The sequence below is a fragment of the Dermacentor silvarum genome, chromosome 3, assembly GCF_013339745.2.
Source record: "Dermacentor silvarum isolate Dsil-2018 chromosome 3, BIME_Dsil_1.4, whole genome shotgun sequence".
NCBI lineage: Eukaryota > Metazoa > Arthropoda > Arachnida > Ixodida > Ixodidae > Dermacentor > Dermacentor silvarum.
Genome location: NC_051156.1, coordinates 168390984 through 168413508, shown reverse-complemented (window position 1 = coordinate 168413508; position 22525 = coordinate 168390984). Strand labels below are relative to the sequence as shown.

Below are 22525 nucleotides of genomic sequence, written 5' to 3'. Positions count from 1 at the left end.
TATGTTGTCGCGAAGAATATGATTCTGAATAACATGGTTCTCTCGGCGGTGGCGGTGATCCTCTGCTCGGGCAGCAGCGCCAGGCGAACAATTTCGAGCGGTTGCTTCTCTCATTGTTTAGAAAGAAAGTGTGAACCCGGCAACGCGTAGCTCGCGCGGAGCGTACTTTCTAGGGTCGGTGGCGCAGGTGAAGTAGCGCATGCACTGTAGACCCGAAGCCCACGCTTTGTCTCATATATGGTATCGGTGGACGCGCTCCCGCATGCCCGGTCGCCGCCGTGGAGCACGTGTTGTGCGACACTCCGCTTTCCTCCTCATCGCTTCGCGATACTCTCCTTCTCCGCTTTCCTCCTCATGCTGCCGCTGCACCCTCCACTTCCATCCTCGCGCTCTCTCCGCTCTCGCCGCCTTTCATCCCCCGCTGCGCTCCGCGTTTACTGTTTCATTCTTCGCTGTGCTCCTATGCTCGGTTACGCCGAGGGACGCCGATCCTCAACGCAGGAACGTGCGCTTTAACAGCTGCGCTCTAAAACAACGCCAATAAAAATTGAAATCGGAGTGGCGGCACGAAACAAGCTCACGGGTCCATACCAGTGATGACAATATCACAAAAGCCGGGGCGTGGTCAGGCCGACGTTGCCGGCAATCTTCTTCAGCATCATTTACGCTTTCAGAGGTTGTATAATTGCAAACTATTTGGCCGCATAGCTCTTACAGGCGCGTATCGTAGGGAGTATAGGGAGTATCGTAATCGTCGGTGAACTTTCTCGCGTCGGTTTCGCTTTAAGTAAGAGATAATGTTATAAATGCAATCTGATTCGTTGTAGTCTCCGTGATTAAAATATGGGCTTTAGTAACCTCTATGCACCACTGGTGCCCGAAATTAGGCGGAAGCAGAGCAATAAATTATCGTTCACACACACACACACACACACACACACACACACACACACACACACACACACACACACACACACACACACACACACACACACACACACACACACACACACACACGCACACACGCGCACGCCCTCACGCACGCACTCACGCGTTCACACGCATGTAAAGATAAAGGAAGTTTATTGAAAACATGTTTTAGAGCGGAGTGTCTTGCGAGCGCTGCCGCTGCACCTCGTGTACTTTTGAGGATGTGAAGTAAGAATAGGGCGATTGGATAATTATGAAAATTTGAACAAAAATTGAATGATCAATGATAATTGTACTTAGTGAATTTTTTGCACTCCTCCACTAACTGTCCTGGTCTGCGCGTAAATTTATTTTGGTATACCGAACCAATTAGTTTGTTGAGATGATCATTATGCATTAAGTTAGATTTAGGTACGAAAATTGGTATGGGACGCAATGCTCACTAGAAAATCAAAAAGGGCATTAACACGACAGCAGACGCTAACCTATCAGATGCGAATGTTTAAATGGAACCGTGAAGTGTGGTGTGGTAGCGCTACGGATACAAAGACGGTGTTTAAGAAGATAGAAAAGATGCGCAGACTGTCACGTAATATCTTTCTGCTAGAATATACTATACGAACGCCCAAGAATAAAAAATAAAAAAAGAACAAGACGGTAGGACTATTCCTACTGTGCATCACAAAGCTTGGAGTCTCAGGATTTTGTATATGCTGACAATATTATTGTTTTTTGTCCGCAAGAGTATGCCTTACGTTTTCTTCTGTGTAGCACGGCTACACGCACCATGAAGGTTCATCAACTTGTCGAGCCTGTTATTCTAACCTAGGTATAATTTTCATATACGATATAAGTAGATCAAAAAAAAATGATCAGATAAAGAAGTGAATAAAACTATTGAAAAACTTTCTTACATTGAGAAGTGTACAACTTTAGGCAATGGTAATTTGATGGCAGTTATATTTAAATCTAATGTTTTATTTTGAAAAGTTTTTCAAGAACGTAATACCAAAAATTTTGCACAATAAATTAGGACCTAGGAGCTTTGTTATGAAGAGCTTTCAAGCTTCTGCAAAATATCAATGTTTTATTTTACAAGGAGGACTTCTGCAAGGCTCACATAATAGAAACAAAGAATGTGCCCCTTTGACGACTTGTATATTAGTTGGAAATGACAAAATTATGGTGTCTTGTTGAAGTGGCGACCTATTGAGTTGTGAAGCTACATTTCATAGTTTTTTTTATGTCTCGAACAATTTTGTGCGGAGCAAAAGATAAGGATACCATCAATTGCTAGAACTTGTGTTCTGAAATGTCAGAAATGTAATTTCGCCGACATCAGCGCTTCCACAATTACAGTATTGCTGGCTATTGCGTGTACTGGAGCACTGAAATCTTAGCTGCACCCAAGATAGAGCTCCTTTCTAATTAGAACGTCTCTAATCATACGAGAATCGCGCAATATTTCAGTTGCGGAGCAACTAATATGTAAATAGGGCAACCGACTACGGCTGGTTGCACTGTAGATCGAAGTATAGAATGACTACGCCCTCTTATATTTTACAGTGGGCTATGGTGGCTTCAGGATGGGTTGAGGGAATGCATATTTTGATATTCTTTGTGCTGGTTTCAGTGCACCAAGGGAGAGGATTGTCCAGAGTGTTGTGCGTGCGGATTCTATGGCCACAACAAAACTGGGACCTGCTTCTCTCTCCGTGGCCTGGAGTTCAGTGGCGAGTTAAATGAAACGGCGCTTGCTGAGGCCGCTCCAAATAGGACAGAGCAATAAAGTGATGCTTGCCGTAGTTGTTTTTGTCTTATCTGCATTCGGACGAGCTTCTGCATTGCTTTGGTATTGCCAGAGGCCAGATGGTTGCCATTATGACTGCTATTATTGTCGGTTGTACGATGAGGTTGTCGGCCGTCCTCCCACGCTAGCCATCCCGCCACTTCCTCTTCACCATCAGCCTATGGAGGCGTCTTCTACGCTGGAGAGCCTCACGAAAAGGTGGTCCCCATTCTGCGCCCTGTACCCAGGCGTCGGCGTTCCTGTTGAAGGACCGGCTGGACGCACATCTCTACATCTACACGAACGGCTCAGTTCATCCGGAATCTGGATCTGCCACAAAATTCCTGCGCGCGATCCTTGCGCTTCAGCGCTCGGGAGTGTGCCGTCTTTCGCGGGTTGGCCGTCTGCCGTTCACTGCTGCTGAGATGGCTGGCTGGCATCTGGCTGCTGTCGGACCTCCTGTCGCACCTGCTATCGGAGGACCTCCGGATTTGGTGGTCGTGATTCTCTCCAACTCGCGAGCGGCGCTCTTGGCTCGTCGTCGATGGGAGACCGCCGGCCTTTGCGTCGCTCTATCGGGGGAAATGCATCGCGCCCTTGTTTCGAGTGGCTTGAAGCTGTCGCGGCAGTGGCTCCCCTCTCACGCCGGCGTCCAGGGCAACGAGAAGATCGATGACTTGAAAAAGGCAGCACACCGCACTACGGTACCCGACAGCACCGCTGTAACTGCCTTGAACTATGCAAGGCGCACTTTGCAGCGGCACCTTATGGCGCCCCACCCGGATCAGTGCGGCGCCAGCGGTCGACCCCCCTGTCCCCTTCTTGATCACGAGCTCACAAGGAAGGAGTGGTCTCTCCTGCAGCGCATCCGGATCGGCTGCTCTTGAATGGCAGCCTGGAGGTACAGCAAAGGCCCGGCTCCACCGTCAGCCTGCTCGGCATGCGGTGAGGCTGAAACAGTCGAGCACCTTCTTTGTTTCTGTCCCGCCTTCTCCAAATTGAGGGCTTCTCTCTACGCGTTACTTGGACGACTGGGACTGCTTGCGGTCTCGGCAACGCAACTGCTGTTACGCGACCGGCACAACAGCTCCACCTTCAGGCACCTTCTCACGTTCTGGAGGACGAGGCGCTGTCGTGTAACTTGTGAATGCACCGCCTGGAAACAGCTGATAGCAAAGGGCTCTGTGAACGCCGCGACCTTCTGTCTCTTTTTTTCTTCTTTGTGTTCCCCTTCCCTAAGGCACAGAGTCATGCCCCCTAAAATGTTGCAGAAAATAGCACCCCAATTCCTCTTCACACTGCTTATCTTGCTCTCTCTCGCGACGAACAGACGTGACTCGGTTGCTCTAGGTGCTATGTTGTGCGTAGGCCTATACATGCAGATACAACAACGGGCCCTCGAAACTATTTGTCGAAAGAGGAGCGTAAGAGTGCCAAGGCTCTGCAGAGACTACAAAGGTATGCGATGCACATCGAAGCGGCGACCCAGGAGACGAAGCCACATGCCGAAGAGATACGTGCGACCGTGGAGCGCGAGCAACAAGGAAAGAGACGCGCGGTCGAAGTACAGCGGCACTACACGAGAACGGTCGCTGAACAGGCTGCAGAGACGAAGCGGGGCCGATTGGAGGACCACCACTTGCGAGAAGCAGACGCATATGATTGCTAACGAATTATATGTCCCATGAGGCAGAAAATCCGCGCAACCTAGCGAAGTTACATAAAATGGCCGATGACGCAAAGAGGCCTTCCCACGTGAAAAGAAGCTCGGATTGACGTTCAATTTCTCAGAGAGCTTCCTGGAAACAAAGTACATTCATGGCTTTGAAATGAAAATTGGGTAAACTTGAGTCTAGGTGGGAACCCTGGAGCTACGGCGGCTCCAGGGTTCTGGCTGACTAAAGGTGTGGCCTAGTGTGTGCGTCAATGTGACGTTATCAGCGTCTTGTATGACGTCAACAGTAATACAGAAGATAGTAAATAGTATAACAGCATTAATTACTACTAATTATAGGTAATTATACTGAATTAAAAGGAATTAAATTGAATAGAAGGGGAATAAGCTGAATTAGAGTAAAGTAAAGTGAATGACTTCAGTCAACCAAGAGAACAGGCTGGCTTCAGGAAGGGATATTCTACGATAGGATCATAGGCATCGTCATCAATCAGTCAATAGAGAAATCTGCGGAGTACAATCAACCTCTCTATATGACTTTCATAAATTATGAAAAAGCATTTGGTTCAGTAGAGATACCAGCAGTCATAGATCAAGGAGTACAGGAGGCATACGTGAATATCTTGGCAAATATCTACAACGATGGCACAGCAACCTTGGTTCTCCACAAGAAAAGCAGGAATATACCTATAAAGAAAGGGGTCAAGCAAGAATACACAATCTCTCCAATGCTATTCACTGCATGCTTAGAAGAAGTATTGAAGCTTTTAGACTGGGAAGGCTTAGGAGTGAGGATCAATGGCGAATATCTGAGCAACCTTCGGTTGGCAGATGACATTGTCCTATTCAGCTACAATAGAGAGAGAGAGAGAGAGAGAGCAAGACTTTTATTAAATCATAAAAAAATTGAAAATTCTACATGTATGAAAAGGCAACCCCTGTGGTTTTTTCGGTGAGGTGCCTAGATTAAGTTAATGGTTTCGCTTCCTATAAGGTAGGTGAGCAAGAATAGCAGCTATAGTAGAAAATAATTACAACAAATGATTCAGGATCTTAACCGAGAAAGTGTAAGAGTGGGGTTGAAGATTATTATGCAGAAGACAAACAATGTTCAATAGCCTGGCAAGGTAATAATAATTCAGGATCGCCAGTCAGCCTCTAGAGTCTGTGGAATAAAATAGAGTAAATTATGTTAGCGTGGATTAGGCTGGTACAAGTTAGAGCAAGGTGGATTAAGGTAGAGTCGTGAACGACACGTGACAATTTATGACGTCACGTATCATGGACGTAACCAATTACAGAACTTATGGTAAATAAATAAAAAACAGTACACTCGAAACGAATCTAAGTTTTATATCCTCTTCAGTGTAATTAGGGAAGTCATAAGTCTTCCTCATTCTAATCACGTAAGAACACCTAAACCACTGTCATTTTTTTCACAAGCACTTTGTTAAAGGCGCATTTGGCGCGGCGCGTAGCGTCTGCGATCGCCTCTTATTCCGATCATACGTCATCAAGGTGTCGAGGCCTGCGCATGTGGCGGTTCCCGCGCGTGCGTTTCTACGAGAGGACGTGAGTTTGTTCGGGCTTTGTGACATGTGCAAGCGAGGAATGCTTCGCAATGATTTAGATAATCATCCAGGATGGTTTCTGCCTAATCTTTTACTAGTAAATAAGGTGGTGACCGTCGTTCATGCCAGATATTTACGCCGCAATGCTGGGGTCAGTGGGGTGTCTAGGCAATTTATAAATGCTTAGCAGGATCTCTCACTGCAGTATTAGAGACAACATTGAGCGTTCTGGGAATAGATGCACCAAATTACATAAGCTCTGCGTTCTCTGTTGCGCAGCTGTCCCATTTCAGGACAGCAATGATTTAATGCAGCCGTTTTTGCTATTCCATGGAAGTACTATTGTTCTGTTTGCATTGTTAAACACTCAGTGGTGAAAACACTATGCAAATTAAAGTGCGCAAGAACACGGGCCCGAGAATATATCAGAGAAAAGCATGGAAATTATAGGCCCAGGCAGCAAATTTAATACCATCAACCTCCAAAGCGCTAAAGCTTTTCTAGAAGTTACCTTCTAAAAAAAGATACCACCGCGGAAATAAATCTGCAGCCAGGTACCTCAATCGGTAACATTTGCAATAAAAACTTTTACAAGCGTGATTGTTCCTTACTCTCACGTCCTCGGTGACGCCTTGTGGTGCCCACAGGCTCCCCCCCCCCCCTCCCCCCTGAACACACAGAGGCAGATAAAAAATTGACAGGCTCTCTTACGTTATCCCTTAGGGAACTTGAAGGCGAAAGCCCGACTGCTGGTGGATTAAAGACGGACACCTGACGTACACATCGCTCTCAATTCGCGTAGTCTACGTAACTTAGTCATCCCTCTTAATTCGCTTAGTCATCCCCCTTTATTCGCTTACTGTACTTCGCTTAGTCATCGCTCTTAATACCAAAGGTTGAGGGTTCCACTCCCACCCAAGGTCATGGGTTCAAGTGCCTTAATTAACTGTATAATAATTACCTGTGAATTAATTCACTTCGCCTTAACACTACCAAAAGTCGGGTTCGACTCCCACCAACGGTCGTGGGTTCCACTCGCACTAAAGATCGTGGGTTCCAGTGCCTTAACTATATCCTAATTAACTGTGCCTCAATTAACCTAGCCTTAATTAACGCTAAAGGTGGTGGCTTCCATTACCACCCAAGGTCTAGGGTTCGATTCCGACCAAAGGTTGTGGGTTCAACCCCCGCCAAGGTCGTGGGTTCGCGTGCCTTAACTCTATCGTAATTAACTGTGCCTGAAATAGCTTCGCCTTCATTAACGCTAAAGGTCATGGGTTCTACTCCCACCAAAGGCCGAGGGTTAGTAGCCTTTTTGTATCTGTCGTGTCGCCGACGCGTTTTCGCTGACTAATCAGACATGTAAGGCCTTAAAAGCTTGTTTGAACAGGTAGACCTGGGGTTTAATTAGCAATCATGCAGTTTGAAGCCGAGATTATTAGCCACTACGCCACAGCCACTGCATTTCTCGGTTTTCTGTTAGGCATCATAAACAATTATAACAAAAGCGCCGTGATCACACTTATGGTAGCACACAAACCGTATCGAATGGCATTTCTCGCGTCTTAAGACGGTCTAGAATGTGCGCAAGATTCCCAATAAAGGAACTCCGCCGGAATCCAGCCACGATGACTGTCTAAGGTAATGCGAAAAGCATTCAAACAAAGTAGTGACACACCTTAGTGCTGAAGGCGCATTTATTTAGAGTGAGTGGCGGTAATTCGACACTTCCGTCGCTTCGACTTTAAGCGACAAACACTGCTTCCGGTATGGGCCCACTTTTTATTATTATTATTATGAAAGGAAAGGAAACCTTGGCACCATTAGGGCTCCTGCTACATTTCTTTTCGCAGGGCAATCAAAACAAAAGCGCAAGAATGTTTGTGTACGGGCTACAATCAAATAGTGCTAACATTTGTAATGTTCTGTAAACGGGTGAACGTGCACAAAGGAGTCTGAAAACACGCACATAAGGCCTGTTTATATCTACACAACAAGGCACATGACAACCCCAGACGTGAGCTGCACACCTTCAACATACTATACAACATCTGGTATTCAAAGCAAATTTAATGGGGGGGGGGGGGGGGTCAACCGACAACTCATTTCGTAAGAGCCTAATTACGAATTAAACGAACAGTAGGACATCATGACCATAAGCACATACCTAGTGGTCCAAGCTGTGAGACAACTTGTGCCACAGTGTCGGCGTAAAAGGCGTAATGCTGACGGCACGACGATAGACGGATGCCGAAGACGCAAGGACGGCAATGAAACAACCACGACGGCACTACGGCCACGAGCACATACCGGAGTGGCCCAAGCTAGTAGACATACTGAGCCGTTGGGTCGGTGTTAGAGAATATATATATATATATATATATATATATATATATATATATATATATATAGCAATAAACAGTCCCGACGAGCACCTGATCCTTCAAGACGATCTGAACACTATCGCTATCTGGTGTAGCACCTGGCTCATGACCCTAAATACTAACAAATGTAAAATTATTACGTTCGGACGTAAGCGTGACGTTTCCATTTTTTCCTACCACATAAAGGGAGACAAGCTTTCGCGGGCATCATATTATTAATGTCTTGGCGTTTACCTTACACCAGGCCTCTCCTGGTTTGAACACATCACTGCTGCGTGCGCGAAAGCCTCAAAAACTTTAGGGTATTTACGACGTAACCTCCGTCCTTGCCCCTCAAACGTTCGCAAATTATCGTATCTAACTTTCGTCCGCCCACAACTTGAGTATGCCTCATCTGTTTGGTCCCCTTCCACTCATTATCAAATTAACATGCTTGAAGCCGTTCAGAACAGAGCCGCCCGTTACATTTCAAGGAACTATGACAATCATTCAAGTGTGACTTAACTTAAACTTGATCATTTCCTTAAACCATTGGCCATTCGCCGTCAAATGTCTCTCCTATGCCTGTTTCACAAGTACGTCTACAGCAATAAAATAGCCTCGTTACACCTTGAACGCCCCCTTTTCACGTCACGCAGGCTACATAATCACCTCAGCTTCACGCGCATCTTTGGCAATACGAACGCTTTTAACACATCCGCACTTCCACAAGCAATCCGCATGTGGAATGATCTTCCCGATGATATCGCCTCTGATAATAACCTTAACACATTTCGCCACAAGCTTGAGGTACATATTTTTTTGTTAAATAGTTATGTAACATGGTAAAATTTTTGGCTCTTGTTGAGGGATTCACAGTACTATGGAATATGAAACGCGCAGCTGCTAATTAAGCGCTGGAGTCGAGAGTAGGCACGCGGATTCCGCAAACGGCGCTCCGACTGTGGGAATGGGACCTGACTCGGCTGCGCCGGATTCAAGTGATCACGTGATTGTTTGGCCCGCGGAGCAGGCGGGATTTTGCCCTCGCGTGTGTATCCACCTTTAGCTGAGCGCTTGCTGCAAGGCCGATCCACATAGGTCGCGAAGCTTCGGACGAAGAGCGATTCAAAACCAATGGTCACCGACATCAGCAAGGGTGGTTATGGGAGCAGCGATTGAAGCGCGACAATGTTTGAAGGGAATAAACAACGGGGAAGAAAAAAAGCGTTTTTTAATTAAAGCGAGGCGCAGTTAGATTCATTCAACGCAAATAAAATTGCTAATCCATTTTATATACTCTTGGTGAAAAAAGAAGATACAACTCTATTTTACTTGATAATTATCAATAAGTACTTTTTTTTCAGCGCCCATCGATAGCGGCGGACGTTGACGCCGCTATCACTTGCAATGCAATGCAGCTCTTTGAGTGCGTGGAAAGGCGCGCTTGTAAAGTTCACCTGTTACAATACGCCCCCCTCACTTGTTGTGTTGTTTTGCATGTCGACGTTTGTCTGAATTAGCTGACGCGGGTAGTTATATTGTTTCTTAACCTGTGCAGTCAAAAGTACAGTCAGTTGCGACCGTCAGATACTTGTTTACTTTAGTTGTTTTCGTGCGACAGCGCTGGCCGACGGGCTTGGCGTCCGACGAAAGGACGAGCACTCTACGCAATCTACGTCCAAAGCGTTCGTCGGCCTCCAAAGAAAGTATGTTCTCTGCAGCGATGCGATTTCGAAACCCGCGTATGGCTGACCTTTTCCTGCATCGCTTTCCGCGCTGAAAGCTCGGAACGCCCATCAGGTGGAATGGCAGGGCATTTGAATAAAGAGCTCTAATGGCAGGCCTCCGAAAACAAATTTCGCGCCTATGAGAACAAAATGACGTCACTTCTTTTTCTACCGGATATGACGTCAAATTATTTTTTCTTACACCGGAAGAATGCCCTCCTCACACAGATGGCGCTAAGCCCCATGTACCACTGAAGTCCCTATATAAGAAAAGTACCGCCATCTACTCTTTCCTCCGCCGGCTCCTCTCCTAAAGCGCTTGCTTTTTCTTTACATTTTGCTTGCGAAAGCCAAGTCGACGGTGGCGCACCTAGAAAGTCCACGTTGAAGCTTTCAGGCCGGGCGCGCGCCCGCCGGCGACTGCGGCTGCGCAGAGGACTTTCAACATGGCTCTGAGGCGGAAAAAAAGAAAATATAAAGAAGTGAAAAGCGCTCGCTATCATCCTCCAATCGGAGATACGGGAGAGAGAGAAGCGGCGTTTATCAAAGGATGGCGGTACTTTTCTTATATAGGGACTTTATGTACCACCGATAAGCAGCCATGTTTTGAACGTATGCTTCTATGGAAGCTTCGCTACTAGGTGTACTTACTTTGCTAGCTGTCCGCGTTCCTCTCAGACCGGCACATGCTAGCAAATGATACACAACCGCTTAGCGGGAACGCTATTGCGCTTGCGCACAACGCTCATACCAGCGGCGGAACGAAGACCGCATCCCTCGCTCCGCTACAAAGCCGACTGAGCGGAGCGTGACAGCGTGTCTGCTTGGCCTCTTCGTCATTTTGCAGCCGAGTTGATAGCGCGTCGCTCGCGTCTCGGCAAGGACGCGCTTATGAAATGCGCAATCTACGCATTTCCCTGCAGTATCTCAGAGCGAGAAATCTGGGCAGCGCTCTGCTAAAACTGTCTATTACTAGCAGCGCAAAACTCGAAGGACCGCTCATCTGCGTTCAATTGCACAATTATGATTTCGCATATTCACAAATTATAAGAAGTGCTCAGGTGTCCTCAGAATATTTAATGCAGCTACGACATTAAAGATGTACAGTCGCAATCTTTTTGAGGGTGAACACGGGAACGCGTGGCCTTCTTAGGCCTTCTTAAAGTCCCTATGTAAGAAAAGTACCGCCATCCTTTGATAAACGCCGCTTCTCTCTCTCTCCCGTATCTCCGATTGGACCATGATAGCGCGCGCTTTTCTCTTCTTTATATTTTCTTTTTTTTTTTCCGCCTCAGAGCCATGTTGAAAGTCCTCTGCGCAGCCGCAGTCGCCGGCGGCGGCGGCGGCGCGCGCCCGGCCTGAAAGCTTCAACGTGGACTTTCTCGGTGCGCCACCTTCGAATTGACTTTCGCAAGCTAAAAGTAAAGAAAAAAGCAAGGGCTTTAGGAGAGGAGGCGGCGGAGGAAAGAGTAGATGGCGGTACTTTTCTTATATAGGGACTTTAGGCCTTCTGAGCTCACAGCGCGGTTCAGCGGCGGCAACGAGAAGCATTGCTCATGCGCAGTGTGTCCGGCGTGCGCAAATTCTCCCGCCGCGCGCATGCGTCACGCAAGCAAGTGCGTGTTGTCTGCTGCGCGCGTACCGCAATGAGGTAGCCGTACTGTTCGGGATTGGTGACGATGTAGAACTTCTCATTACGCTCCCCACGATGCATCAATAAACTTGAAAATATCTGTAATGTTTTGTGGGCGTTTTCAAGATCGTTGTTGATCTGTAGCCAGGCCACGCATGCTCATGACACTTGTGGGCGTACTTAAAAAGCGGCTTTCGTCTTTGAGGAGCGTATATTTTTGCACATTACCGCAACTGTCAGAGCCGCGCCTGAATTTCAGCATGGCCCGCGTTCCCGAAGAAGAGAGGTGGAAAATCGTACAATATTCGCTCAAGGGATATTCACAGCGCTCCATCGGTGCTCTCGAGCACAGGCCGCTAAAGACCGTCAACAGGATTATTCAGGCATTCAGCAAGGAAGGCCGACTCTGTGATGCCCCACACAGGCGTCGACCAAAGGCAACGGCGGAGGATGAAGACGCGCTTATGGTAGCTGCTGTCGTCGAGAACCCGTTCCAGTCCGCGAGGAAAGTGTGGGAGTAGCTAGATGTGGACGCTTCCCTTGCTACGGTCCGGCGACGCCTCTGAAGTGCTGGACTGCGAATTTCTGTAGCTGCACGAAAGCCAGTCGTCACTGCTTCGAACAAGAAGTCACGTCTCCAGTTTGCCGAAGCACAAGCCTCATTGATGGCAGATGACTGGGGCCGAGTGATCTTCCCGGATGAGTCGACTTTTACAACTCGCCAAGACCAACGGATGCGAGTTTGGCGAACCAGAGGCGCATGGTAAGAAACATTTCTTAATGCACGTTTCATTTTGCAAAGGATGGTCAAAAATACGATTTCCATGCAGTTACGAGCCAGCCAATGTGCAGGGAGTCGCCGCGAGTGGCCGAAACTGCGTGAACGTGTGCGGCGCAGTGTCAAGGCATGGTCTCGGGCCTCTGCATCGCATAGAAGGTGCCCTTACATCGCAGCGATACTGCACAGAATATTTGGACAATGTGTTGTTGCCCTACGCCCACAGCGTCTTTCCTGATGCCGACTTTATGTTTCAACATGACCTGGCGCCGGTTCACACGCCAAAGTTCTCAAGGAACATATAGAAAATCGCAGAATCAGCATGCTTCCTGGCCGGCCAAAGGCGCTGACATGAACATCTGCGAAAATATATGGGGGTACGTCACAGCAGCCATGGTGCGAAAACCTGTCCACACGACGACTGGGGACGAGCTGTGGGCAGCCGTTCGACAAGAATTGGAGGACCTTCGAGCGCATCATGACTTTGTGCCAGCGCGGTACCCGTCACTGCCCTCTAGGATGGCAGCAGCTGTTTCCGCAAAGGGTTGTATGACAAAATAGTAACATCATCAAAAAAAAATTATTCCTGCTTACTAATACTACTTCTAAACTTATCAATCTTTTGTTGAACTTGCACCAAATAAATGTTCGGATGTTTGTGTTCCCTTGCCTGTTCGTTGTACGATAAGAACACGGCAGAAGAAAAACTAAACAAAGTGAAAAGTTGAAGTAATTACAATAACGCCAAGCATAAGAAGCACAACGTTCAGAATTAAAAGCATCAAAATCGTGGTTTCTGTCATAATTTGGTTTCTATTGAGGGGAAAAACTGCTAGCAGACGACACACGCGCGCTACACTGACGTAATGCACACGAAAGGTGCCTACCCTCACCGAGCATGCGCGCAGATATTGTGGCTGCCGTCTGACGGCGCTGGTGATATAGAAAGCCACGCGCTCCCGTGTTCACCCTCAAAAAGATTGCAGTCTGTACCTGTAGTGCTGGCGTCATTACAGGTTGTGCGTATATAACCCGGCGCTTTCTCAATATCATTGGCTCCGAAACCGGCACCTGTAGAAATACATAATTCTTCGTGCTACGCACAACGCTCTCTAGACAAGTGAATTGGACGCTAAAGGTTGATTGAATTAATATTCGCTTTTAAGCAAGATGTGTTGGAAATGAAGAAAAGAATGAAATACTTTTACGTAAAATTGGAAACGCTTTCACGCCCATGTCTCGTGAACAATCCAGCGTTGGAGACCGCCTGCAGCGCTGCATATGAATGCAATTTTCATATTCGATCGCGTCTTAGCTCGTTCTCTGCTATATAAGTTCGCCGAATTAGCTTGCGTTTAATAGCAGACTACACAAAGAAGTTGTTTGAGATGTCTGCTTTAGGCACCGCCCGATATACTCTTCTGGCCATGATCATTCTGCAGGGAATGTAAGTAGTTGCCGCTCCTCTTCATATGTCCAGGAAACCAAGACAGTTTATTTCCAAGACGAGGGCTTTTTTAGGGGATTCCCAAAGTAAAGAAGGCCTGTTTAGTGCTTCTTGGGGGTTTGTAACCGAAATTAGAAGGGAACGTATTAAGGGTGAAGCGGTTTATATTTTACGAAAATGTGAACAACTACAGTGGTTAGACTTTTTGATTCACCCGAGGTGGAACCGATTTCTCAATAAACTACGTCACGGTGCCCAAAGGTATACTGACTTAGACTCAGATGCGATGCTCTCTGTGTGGGTTCTACGCGTGATATAGGATGAAGAAATTGCAAAATATAATGTGACAGAACTTACGTGTGCACATTCCTGAGGTCACCCCTCTCAAAATCAGCACAGCGCAACATAGTGATGCCGCGTCGCGGAGTTCATTTTGAGGGGCTTACTTATAGGACCGTCGATGGTGCCAACATATATCAGAGTGAACATGAAGTGAGAATGCTGTCAAATATTTCTCTGCTTCATAGAAATGTTTTACGACTATGACAAAGTGCGTGCGATTGATATACATGAAACGCTCCATACTGCTATGTGTTTTTCAAGGTAAACCGAAGTAATCGATGCAGATAACTGATTGCTCAAGTAGGAATAATTCACTTACCTTACGGTAGATTTGAGGAGACGGCCTTACTAGAATAATAAATTTCTAAGAGTTTAGAAATCCAGAGGCGCTAAATATAGAGAATCGAAGCGTCACTGCAACGAAGAAACATAAAAACTTAACGTCGGTATTTCTAACGCACAAAACCCGTGACAGTTGATTTCTCTTTTGCAAAAGAAAAAAAAAAACGCAGTTGCTTGAAACGGAATAATTATTAAGACCCACTAAGTGAAAAGCAATGAGTAGACTCTTCTATTATTCTATAAGTTTGGCTTTAGGCTAAATACTTCTTTCTGCGCATGCCAAAGAGATTGGTGTAGAGGATGAACGACAGGAAAAGAAGTCTTCATACCTGCCGTGGTGGCGCAGTGGTTACGGCATGTTGGTGCAGACATAAGTTGGCGGGTACGATTCCCGGCCATGGCCGTCGCATTTCGATAGGGGAGAAGTGTAAAAACGCTGTTGTGCACGTTAAAAATCAGCTAAAATTGGAAGTGGGATTAGCAAGCCGGAATTGTAGCGATACAACGGATAGCGACCGCCCGACGTGTGTGTTTTAGGCGTGCACTGTAGCCCAACCGTCTACTCATCAACGGCCGCCTTCATCGCCGCAAAACAATCCGTCTCAGGCGCGGTGCTTCTCACTCATCTCAGATATGACGTTTCGACTTCAATCATAGTGGATACTTCAAATGTGGCCATCCACGCTGTACTTTCATTGCAATTCGCTGACATCGAGTGACACCCTCTATGATGTTTCTCTCGAAAGCTTCAATATGCTGAGATACGCTACAGCGTTTCTGGCCACGAGGTCCTCGTCATCTACACCACCATCCAACACTTCCAAAATTTCTCGAAAGATCAAAAGTTTCATGTTCTCATGGACCACAAGCCTCTTGTCTGCGTGTTTCGAACCAACTCCGCGAAGTATATTGCTCTGGAGCTTCGTCAATCGGTCTACGTGTCCGCATTTACTACCGACATAAGGTACATTAAGGGATAAGGACAATGAGGCTGCTGACGCACTCTCCCGGATAGATGCCATGCGCTCGCCTAAGCAAACCGTAGAGTGAGAGAGCTTAGTGACGGCGCAGCTTGGCGGATGCCGAGCAAAAAATGCTGCGTTATAGCACTGGTTCTTTCCGACTACAGCTTTTACCTCATCCATGTAGATCAGAAATACTTCGGTGTCAAGCATCAGCGAACCATCCTCGTGATTTCGCACTCGTGACCTACAGCCGTGCTCTGCTTCACTCCTTGCACAATATTTGTTATCCTGGTATTTGAGATGATCACAATGTCCTGTTCATTAACACTGGGGATGAATTGCAAGAAATGAATGAGGATCTTATATCGAGAAATCGTAAGAGTAGGGTTGAAGAGTAATATGCAGAGGACAAAGGTGTTGTTCAATAGCTTGGCAAAGAATCAAGAATTCATTATCGCGCAGTCACCCTCTAGAGCCTTGGCAGGAGTATGTTTATCTAGGTTACTTACTCACGGGCACCCTGATCATGAGAACTAAATTTTGCACGTAACGGATCCGGTCGTATCAATCTCTTGCCTGTTTTTTTCCCCCACCAGTACTCTAACCGTTTCTTGCTTATCTCTACTGCTGGCCGCTTGATGCTTCCGTCGACTTTAAATCCTAGCGCTTCTTGAAGGTGTACGTTACACACGAGTCTCAATGGCTGAATACATTCGCATGCAGTTAGGGTGTGATGAATGGTCTCCACATTTTGGCTGCCGCAGGCACATGCCTAATCTGGTTGCGAAATTAGGTACCCGTATGCCTTTGTCTTTGGGCAACCAGCTCGAGCCTGAAATAGGAAAGCACTGCCCTTGTGTTATTGTGCAGATTTTTTCCTTCTAATTTCTTTCTCCCCATACTTGTAAATATCTATGGTCCTTTTTGTTTCCATTCTGGCATCCAATTTACTGTCTCCGTTTCTCTCACTTCATTTTTGGATTACTCCTGGTTGTCTATTTACACTTTTCATTACCCTGTGCCACGGTTGCCAATGTTTCTGACCTCATACTCCATTTTGTGCCCATGCTTTTTCAGCTACAGATATTGGTATACGCTCTTGCCGCCCATTTATTTTCATCCTTCTTTCTGAGTCTTCTTTAAGATTAATTTTGCTCTGCGCATCTGTGACTTCAAAAGATGGCCAACCCATGTCATCCTGCACTGCCTCATTAGTGGATCTTTCGGACGTGCAGTGCCATGTAGTGGCTTTCCCGACAAGTCCGCGCGTGGCCTCCGTCACGAAATTGGCACACCGATGCTTGCGAACGCTGAGAACTGTTCCCTCGTTTTTTCCCGCACACTTAGTGGCACATACTCAGTAACCAAAGTTGCCGAGAGGTTCATTGAAGACAGTCCATATTGAGTTCATTTATATCCCCCTGCAGTACACGCCTCATACATAACTCGTTTCGACGGTGGCCATACGCTGTGTGGCTATACTGATTGAAAGCTAACACAGTACCGTCGACCGTCGCCGTGAGATGAGTTTTGTGGAGCTTTTCTTTTTTTTTTTTTTTTTTTTTGAAGAGAGGCACAAACCCAGTCACCCAAGTACAAGTAAGGGTTCTTCTAAGAGCCGGGTGTAGCCAGCGTAATAGTGGAGCAGCGGAATAAACACAAAAATATTAGTGGCGCAGCTCGGGAAAGCATGCGGCTGATGTGCTAAGGAACCTGTGTGATGCGGGTTGGATTCGGCCCACCGAAAAAAAATTTGCAGGTTTTCTTTTTTTTATTGAGGAGCCGGGGAAAGCGGTTGGAGACGCAGATACTATCTTAAGATTACTAACCGCATTGTACTAACCTGTGGTGGTTGAATATTGTGGTGTCCGCCACTGCAGCATCTCTCATAGCTTTAGTGTTGCTTCGTGCTGTTGATTATTATCAATCAATCAATCAATCAACCAATCAATCAATCTGAAGTCTTGATTTGGCGGGCATTTGCACAGAAAGAAATGTGACGCACACATTTATGCGATTTCTTGAAAGAAAAAGGCGAGCGTGTTCGAATATGGTCGAGCCAAATCACTGCTTGAGTTCGCGAGCTATTTACGTTGGTACGTCCTTTATCGCTTGTTACAGAGGAGATGGTGCCACTCGCGTCGGTTTCATAACGTATTTAACAAGTCGAGACGTGTACCATTTGATCATAATGGATCCTTCTCGCCGTTGAAAGGACCACCAATAAATTTGAAGTATTTTCTTTTGTTTATTGAAGAGCCGGGGAAAACGGTGAAAGAAAAAGAAAGAAACCAAACGTTCACGAATGTTCCGTTAAAGAAAGCATGTCTTGTTAGAGAACGATAGCCCAATAACAGCGCCATTTCGCTGAAATCGAGTACTGGCCAAAGTCATGAAGTGACACGCGTGGCAATATATAGACTGCGCATGAGAAGAGAACGACGATATCGATTTGCTGCAATAGTAGTTTCCCAGCTTCCGCCACAGTGTGCCTCTCCATAACTTCTCTAAGGAGAGAGAGGAGAGAGAGAGAGAGGAGAAAGAAACAACTTTATTGAAATAAAGGTTGTGCTTGCGGAGAATGCAATCTGTAGCGTGATTTTAGTAAATATCTCGTTGGTTAAAACCGCAAACGCAAAATACAGCTCAGGTTTCTGTAAGTGCTTTTGCGGTATCATAACTGTTCTTTTTTCCATTCCTAGGTTTATATGCTTGGGCAAACCAAATGCGTTTTTCAGCCCACTTGAAAGAAGCGATAACACAGGATCTTCAGCTAAGTGCGGGCAACAGGTAAGGAACTCTTCGGAGTGAAGGCCTAAAGTAAAATATTTATTCTCGTGAACGCGCAAGAATATTACGATAAAATTACATGAAGCGACGTGCTGTTAAGAAACTAACTGGAACGCCAATGCATTTCTCCGCAAAGTTCGGGAATTAATATCTCGAAACTGGTGTCATTCCGAGAATTCGTTTCAAGTAGATCCGCCTTGCGAACTCCACGGCTACAATGTGTTAATTGCAATATGGGCCATTAGGCAATTAGTTAAAAACCTAATTAGTCCATTTTTGTTAATTATATGATAATGCATTTCAATGTCCTGTGCAAGTAATGTCTGCCTCTTCGAGTAAGCCAGCTCATGAACGAAAATTGTGCGTTCTGCCACAGGCAACTTTTAAGAATTTTTGTAAGTGATCGTCCGCCCCCCCCCCCCCCCCCTCCTCCCGAAACATCCTGTACAAATATTGCAATAAGCGTATTCTCCAGTGATAGGGCACTTGACGAAGCGTTTAAGGGGGGACGCGGCTTTCGCATCGCGAAAAATGGCTAAAAAATCGATTTTTTGAAAATCACATTTTCAGTTTCTGTAACTCTTATTCTATCTGATTCCGAAATATCATCACTGAAAACCAAGTAGAAGTGCTCTAAAAAAATTGTTGTATCAGCCAAAGTGCCGAAAAATTCCGTGGAAATCGCGAAAAAACGGCGTTTTTCAAGCCACGATATCTTCGGAACGGCGCAGCCGAGCGCCGCCATCTTGGTCTCGTTGGAAAGCGCATTTCTCCGTCTTCAAATCTGCCGCTTCAGCTATCTCCTCCATACAGAAACAAGCACACAAATAAAATTTCTCAGTTTCGCCCTAAGGGCGAAGCAATGAATGCGATAGCAACACAGCAATGTCATACGAAGTAAGGTGAGCGGCTTTGGTAGCAACAACACGCAGAACTGTTGTCGACGCCATCGGCGTTTTGCCCGCGTTCGCTCAAAATGCGTGCGGCGTTGGTGACTGTTGCTGGAGCCTCTGATATAAATAGGCACTTGGTGCCGCAGCTAAACGTCGCCTCCCTTCCCTCCCCCTCCCCCACGGCCTCTCGCGCGTCTGAAGAAGGCGCGTTTGCTCTACATATATGGTGATTGTGAAGGAGAACACAGACGCCTACTTCTGCAGCCCTTAAGCGAGCACGGCGCAGAACGCGCGTTTGTTCTCCGCCGTGCGTTCACTCCTCGTGAAAGACGCGCCCCTCGCGCTCTTTCACTCGCACATACAGCGTTCGGCGCGCGACGATTTCATCTCCAAATGACGTCATACGGAACCTCACGGCGACGGCGACGGCGACGCCGACGGCAGAAATCTGCTTTTGAGTGTCCATATAATTGCTATCGCAATAAAAAGTTCTCGCAGTTTCACCCGAAAGGCGAAGCATCAATTGCGATAGCAACTTAGTAGAGAGCTATACGGAGTAAGGATAGTAGTTTTATCCGCTGTTCAAACTTGGACATGCAGCAGAACCGGCAACACACAGCACTGTTGTCGACGCCGTCGGCGTTTTGCCCGCGTTCGCACAAAATGCGTGCGGCGTTGGTGACTGTTGCCGGAGCCTCTGATATAAATAGGCACTTGGTGCCGCAGCTAAACGTCGCCTCCCTTCCCTGCCCCCCCCCCCCCTTCCCACGGCCTTTCGTGCGTCAGAAGAAGGCGCGTTTGCTCTACATATATGGTGATTGTAAAGGAGGAAAGAGACGCCTACTTCTGCAGCCCTTAAGGGAGCACGGCACAGAACGCGCGTTTGTTCTCCGCCGTGCGTTCACTCCCCGTGAAAGCACGCGTCCCTCGCGCCCTTTCACTTGCACATACAGCGTTCGGCGGCGCGCGGCGACGATTTCATCTCCATTGACGTCATACGGAACCTCACGGCGACGGCGACGGCGACGGCGACGGCGACGCCGACGGCAGAAATCTGCTTTGGAGTGTCCATATAATTGCTATCGCAATAAAAGCAAATGATTGAAGGTCGTGCCGGAGCCACCGATTGGCCGCGCCCGCCACGTGACTCCAGCGCGGTTCGCCATTGGTTCGGTGCTCGCTCCGTGATGGCGTCGTCTGCTCCGCTTGTTGCGGTGTCCTCGCGAGCTCCGGACAGTTTCCGTAATTTCGACGAGCGTTAAAGCGAGCGCTACGTGGACATAGCAGTAGTGTGGCCGATCCCGCTTTTTGTGGACGTCTCAGACCCGCGGCTAAGCATTCCGAGCATCGGTGACGCGGACTTCGCGACCGAGCTTCGGGCACGGAATGCTCGGACACGCGGCTAAGCCTCTCGCGCGTAGGCGTCTCCGACTCGGCGATGAAGCACATCGCGCGCGGACTTCTCGGATCCTTGCCTAAGCATTTCGTGCGTTGGCGCCTCCGACTGCGCGACTAAGCAAATCGAGCGTCGACTTCTCGAGCCCGCGGCTACCCATTTCGCGCGTCGGCACATCGCTCAACAAGTGTCGACTCCTCGGACCCGCGGCTACGCACTTCGCGCGTTGGCACCGCGAGCGTCGACTCCTCGAGGCCGCGGCTAGGCATTTCGCGCGTCGGCACCTCGGACTGTGCGACTAAGCTAATCGAGCGTCGACTCCTCGAGCCCGCGGCTAGGCATTTCGCGTGTCGGCACATCGCTCATGGAGTGTCGACACCTCGAGCGTCTATTCCTCGGACCCGCGGCTAGGCATTTCGCGCGTCGGCACCTCGGACTGCGCGATTGAGCTTACCGAGCGTTTGGACCCGCGACCAGGCATTTCGCGCATCGGCACCTCGGACTGCGCGACTAAGCTCGTCGAGCGTCTATTCCGCGGACCCGCGACCAGGCATTTCGCACATCGGCACCTCGGATCGACCCGCGACTTAGCACATCGCGCGCCGACTCTGTTATCGTAATGCCACGATATCTAGTAATAATACCTATCATACCACCCCTTCATAAAGAGAACCTCATCATGAGCTCTGTTCACTAGGCCACTTGGGCTGGCACAGCCACCTGGCTGTAGAAGTGAGGCATGATACAAAAAGTACAGGCTGGAAAGCACCTAGCAGCTGCATTGTTGCCTATCTATCAGTGGCTCTCCTAACCTCCATAGCCATTGTCAATGGAAGATGATTCAGAAGGCTGCTGAGAGCCTTCATTCAGTAACATGGTCGATTCTACCAAAAGAAAACAATGCCTCACTGACTGCACTATAGGCTGCTATCAATGAGGCAGTCTGCAGATACAACGCTAGAACTACTGTATATTTTATTATATATTAATATATATAATATATATATATATTACGCCCACATAGTTCTGCACCTCACTTGGTTTGAAACCCAGGCACCATGCTCTTTGTAGAGCAGCAGTAAAGAATGCCATACAAACATGAAAAAGGCAGAACGAAGGCTCAGCAGACCAGAGGCCACATGTCCAAGAAGCCCCACGTCACAAAACACATCAAAGATTACAACTTTGGTGCGTTTTAGAGAACTGAAGAGAAGGTGCAACTTTGAGAGCCGTTTTCTCAAAACTGTTTTTTCGCCTTTCTGCTCAGTTTCTGGAGCTGATTTCTTCGTTACTGTTTAGCCTATTTTGATTCTGTTTTTTTTTGTCACGTTCCTTGGACTACAGTGCAGGTCGAGACAGTCTCGCATTTTTATCTTGACATTTTATAAATTTATGGCGTGGCTATTCGTTCACCCCGAAAGTGTGCTTCGTGCGAAGGCAACTTGAAAAATGACTATCTAAAAAATTTGTGTTGCGAAAAAAAAAAAGTAAGACTGTCACGACCTTCAGCACGCATTGAGCTATGCAGTCAATACTCAACGAGCCCTCCATCATGTTCTTTAAGCTCTCCAGGCCCTCCAGAAAGTTCAAGAGAGAAAAATTCTGCTCAATAAAATGTTCTCAAGGTATCACTCTGAAACTTTTATGGAAGTATCAGGGAGACATTCTAAACATTTGTGCCAATTTTCATCAAAATCCATGAAGAAATCAGGAAGTTGATTTTCAAAGCCACGTCCCCCCTTAAACAAGCTGGCTCAGCTGAAAACCGACATAGCGCGAACCACACGATCGTCAACCTTCATTAACTCTGCCTTAATTCAGATAATTAAGGTACTCAAACCCACGACCTTTGGTGGGAGAAAACAATAGGAAGTAAAAACG

At 47.3% G+C, this 22525-nt stretch overlaps 1 long non-coding RNA gene across 3 annotated transcripts in view; it reads left to right on the top strand.

Moving 5' to 3' along the window:
* The first annotated feature begins 13766 nt into the window (after positions 1-13766).
* The window catches only part of LOC125944567 (uncharacterized), a 58173-nt gene continuing 49414 nt past the window's right edge, over positions 13767-22525 (top strand). For 2 of the 3 annotated variants that reach the window (XR_007466278.1, XR_007466280.1), the window contains exons 1-2: positions 13767-13916; positions 18268-18355. This is a non-coding gene — a long non-coding RNA (uncharacterized LOC125944567). The remainder of the gene's footprint in view (positions 13917-18267; positions 18356-22525) is intronic. The other variant, XR_007466279.1, reaches the window with a different exon arrangement.